This window comes from Nelumbo lutea, chromosome 1 (genome assembly GCF_056320005.1).
Source record: "Nelumbo lutea isolate HS-2025 chromosome 1, American lotus-T2T, whole genome shotgun sequence".
NCBI lineage: Eukaryota > Viridiplantae > Streptophyta > Magnoliopsida > Proteales > Nelumbonaceae > Nelumbo > Nelumbo lutea.
Genome location: NC_142684.1, coordinates 72,643,558 through 72,648,511, shown reverse-complemented (window position 1 = coordinate 72,648,511; position 4,954 = coordinate 72,643,558). Strand labels below are relative to the sequence as shown.

General features: G+C 27.3%; 1 long non-coding RNA gene across 1 annotated transcript; it reads right to left on the bottom strand.

Moving 5' to 3' along the window:
- Positions 1–3,187: 3,187 nt before the first annotated feature.
- Positions 3,188–4,040, bottom strand: LOC148875300 (uncharacterized). The gene is made up of 4 exons (XR_016104083.1): positions 3,909–4,040; positions 3,746–3,827; positions 3,563–3,657; positions 3,188–3,461 (listed from the first exon to the last, which is right to left on the bottom strand). It is a non-coding gene; the product is annotated as an uncharacterized LOC148875300 (long non-coding RNA).
- Between the last annotated feature and the right edge of the window lie 914 nt (positions 4,041–4,954).

Genomic DNA, 4,954 nt, shown 5'->3' with positions numbered 1-4,954 from the left:
GTGTTTGGTTCATAGCAATATTTTCTCTTTTTACCCATTCTTGTCCATTTTAGAATTTCATATCGGAAAAGAATTAAAAAAAATGAAAGTTGAACCAAACATGGCTTTAGTTTAGTTTCTCCTTTGATTGGCTGAGTATACTTGTATCAATAATAAATTTCCTTGGTTAAATGTTGTAACAGCCACAATTGCTATGATTTGTGATAGTGGCCAAGGCATGAATAGTGTGGGAAGTGATGATGGAGCATGCTGACATTTTTTGATAAAGTAAACAAAGCCTAGTGTTTGATATTTCGGATGCAGATTTCCGATTTCCACTATAGAGCTATAAACATTCAAAATGTCAACAATCCACACTCTATGCACCAACGCTTGCCCATGAATTGGCATCAATTCCGATCTGGCACCTACCCCAACAATACTTTGGACCTACAAATTCTGACCCTGGGCTGAACCTTCTTTCTTCCTTGATATTTTTATCGTACTATTTATAAGATTTATGATGGGCCTAACAGTTTGATTGTTCCATTGCAATCTAAGTGTTCAAATCTTGAAAATAACTTCTTTGTATGTGTGTAAGGGTGAGCTTTTATGAGGAAGGGTTTTTACCTTTTAGTATTTATCATAAGGGAAAATTCCTGATTAGTACTCTGTACTTTGCCATCCCTAATTATTAAAAATACTGTAATTATTTAAATATAATTAAAAGTATTTTTTAAAAAATAATTATTGTTAAATATAAAATAACCATATATTGATTTTTTAATTATAAAATAATTACTGTTAATTACTGTTAATTATAAAAAACAATTACTGTTAATTTTCTGATAATTACTAATAATTTCATATTTTCATATTTTTAGAAACATATTTACGTTGTTTCTGGTTTTTTTTTGAAAATACTGTTATTTAATAAATACGTTATTTTTAAATAAATACTGTAAGTAGCAAAATACTGTTAATTAATTAATACTATTAATTAAGAAATATTGTATTTCATAAAATAATGTTAACTATTAAAAATTAGAGAAAACTGTAATTACGAAAAATATTGTAATTATTAAATTACTGTTAATTAATATATACATTATACTTAATAAATTCTCTAATTATTAATACTTGTATTTTATTGATTATTAAAATAAATACATTAGTTTTAATAAATAAAGTAATTACTAATACTTCTAATTCATAAATACTGTAATTATTCCAATGTAATTAAATGTAATTTTCTGATAATTTTAAAACAACCGTATGTTGATTTTTAGTTAATTATATAAATAATTATTGTTAATTAATAAATACTGTAATTATTTGAATCAAATTAAATGTAATTTTCTGATAATTACGATTAAATATACAAAATAATTACGGTACTCAATACTGTTAATTAATGAATACTGTATTTTTAAAATAATGTTAATTATTAAAATTATGAAAAATACTGTTAATTATAAAAAATAATTACTGTTAATTTTCTGATGATTACTATTAATTACAGTTTATTTTTGTTACTTAGTTTTTGGTTATCTTTTTGAAAGTACTGTTATTTAACAAATACATTATTTTTAAATAAATACTGTATTTATTTAAAATACTGTTAATTATTAAATTCCGTATTTTTTATAATAATGTAAATTATTAAAATTATAAAAAATACTGTAATTCTGAAAAAATAATTATTAAATTACTGTTAATTAATAAATACATTATTTTTAATAAATACTGTAATGTTAATACTTGTAATTAATAAATACTGTATTTGTTAAAATACTGTTAATTATTAAAAGTACTGTAATTATTTAAATGTCATTCAATGTAATATTTAAAAAATAATTACTGTTAATTACAGTTGATTCTGTAATTTTGAAAATACTGTTAATTAATAAATAAGAAAAGGACTATAATTATGAAAAATATTGTGATTATTAAATTACTTTTAATTAATAAATATATTATTTTTAATAAATACTGCAATTATTAATACTTGTAATTATTACATACTATATTTATTAAATATATTATTTTTAATAAATAATATATTTATTAAATTACATACTATTATTTTTAATAAATACTGCAATTATGAAAAATACTGCAATTATTAATACTTGTAATTATTACGTACTATATTTATTAAAATACAGATAATTATTAAAAATACTTTAATTATTTAAATGTAGTTTTTTAAAATAATTATTGTTAATTATAGTTGACTTTTGTAATTTTCTGATAATAATTGTAATTAATTACTGTTAGTCAAATGTTACATTTACGACTCCGTATCTCCTGTCCACGAGAACTCTGCCCACTTCTACCCACAACACACTACCCTGTGAATTGGGAACATCTTGTGTGGCTGTGATGTTATGTGGGCAGAGTTTGTGTGGGCAAGAGATCCAGACTCTGCATTCACTTGTCACTATATCCAATACTGTATTTTTCTAATTAATAAATACTGTATTAATTAATTAATAAATTAAAATTCTATATTTATTGAAATACTGTATTAATTAAAAATTAAGAATTTATTAAAAGTACTGTATTTATCAAAATAATGTATTTATTAATTAAATAAAAAACTATAATTAGTACTGTTAATTAATAAATACTGTATTTTTTTTAAATACTGTTAATTATTAAAAATTATGAAAAAGATTGTAATGATAAATAATTCTAATTAAATACTGTAATTAATAATGTTAATTAATTAATAAATACCATATTTTTATTAAATATAGCATTTTTATACTGTTAATTAATACATAATGTAATAATGAATTAATAAATTAAAATACTGTATTTATGAAAAATGTTAATTTTCTTGCAAAAGTTTGAATATTTATTTCTTTTGCATTTTTGTTTTATGGAGTGATTCATTAAATTAAAGTAATTCCAGGCAACTAAGTCTCCTAACCTATGAATCACTTGCCAGGCAACTAACCTAAAGTCAATAATAAATAAGTAAATAAAATAAACAATACATATGGCATGCAAAAAGATTTTTTGACTCAAAACTGAGTCCATTAGCCCTTTTTGCAATGTTTTCCCTCCAAATACATGGAGTAATAATAGTAATGCAGTAAATTGCATTCCCCCCTCTCAAGTGAAATTTGACCCAATTTGTAACTCAGGTGAGGAATGCAAAAAAGATTTCTAGGCTCATACCCAATACATTAGGCCTTCACACTCGATCCATTTGATTGTCAAGAGAACATAAGAAAGTGAAATAAATTAATAGCTTCCAAATCATTGTAATTATTATTTATTTTTCTAAATTAGTAGCTTCCAAATCTGCCACTTTGAGACATTAAACTTGATTGAACTGGGAAAGCATTTTCAGTGGCATAGTGAGGTGAGGCTACCTTTGCACCTTAGTGTTGTATCATTAGGCATGGTCAAGTTGTCCTCTGGAGATGAATCGTGTGAGTACCACCCCCTACCAAGGAGTAGAAGAAACCCTAACACAAAACATGGTAATATTTGTAAGATAAAAAAATCTTGACAACCTACCAACCACCCAGAAATTGTCCAAAAGAATTGAGAGAAGCAGTTCAAAAACCTGTGGACAAATTCCTTTGGAGCAATGAGAGCATAGTTAGTTATAATTGTTCCTGTATGATGTATACCCAACTTTAACAATAGTTGTTGACATGGCTAGAAAGGGGATAGTTGAAGTGTTAGGCTATGATATCCCAAGCTGCAACCTCACCTAAATTAGACATCTAGAATATGAAGAACTTACATAGTCATAAAAGAAAATGAAAAGCAACATCCCACCAAGCAACACGCAATGGTAGTAAAGATAGAATGCCTCCAATTCGAACCTGCAAAACATAGATTAAAACAGGGTTGCAAAGAATAGCTGAAAAAAATGGATTGAAAATGAATATTCAGGGGAGTCGCACATGTTTTGGTTGCATCAGGGTCCTCTCTGTCAAGAATATTCAGGGTCCTCTTTTTGTTTGCCTTTCCATGGATTTCGTTTCTCCTCTTGTTGTTTTGGAGTCAAAATGAGAGGAAAAAAAATAAGAATAAGAATGGAGCGGAGCCCCTGTTTTGGCATGAAAATCAGAAGAAGAAGAAGAATGAACACATACATACCTTTGGGATTGAATCAGTTCATGCTCAAACTTCTTGGTCACCTAATTCTAAAATACCTACACTATCCTCTTGTTTCTACTCTCCGTGGATCTCAAGGCTCCTCTAGAGTTTACAGGTGAACATAGAGAGAGATTAGCAACCGAAAAAAAATAAAAAAGAAACAAGAAGGATACAAACTCAGTTATGTCGTTCTGGAAAGAAGACATAAAGGTAAGAGAGCGGGAGACGTTTTGAAAGTCCAAACGTCTCTCGCCTCTCATTGGGTTTGATTACAATTACGTGGATTAAAAAATAAGAAAAATAAAAAAATGGAAAATTAGGAAGGGGGTTTCTACGAGGACAGCTATGCTGACATGACGGGACCAATTTTAATATATATATATATAGAGAGAGATTGACTGAGTAGAGGTTGGTCCTATTGTTTCATGTCCTCGGTGGTGCTTGATTAGGAATGGCAACAGGGCAGGGATCATATATATATGGGCCGGGGATGCCTATTAATCCCCGACCCCGTCCCTGCCCCACCAAAACAATCCCCATCCCCGCTCCCATCAGGTCGGGGAAATCGGGTCCCCACCGGGGATGGGGAAAATTGCCATCCCTATGCTTGATAAAGCTGAAGTCTGAACTCTGAAAATCAAAAAACTATTATGCATTTTTTATGAAAACAAGTTATAAGCCCATAAAATATTATTAAAGTAGAATGAAAAGATAAATAATTACTTAAAAATATAAAAATAATATTAATAAATTATAAAATAGCAAAAAACTTTGAAGTGTGTGAAAAACACACATGGCTCTATGATAAGTTGAGACAACTTTCATAAAAAAATATTAACAGGTTGGTTAA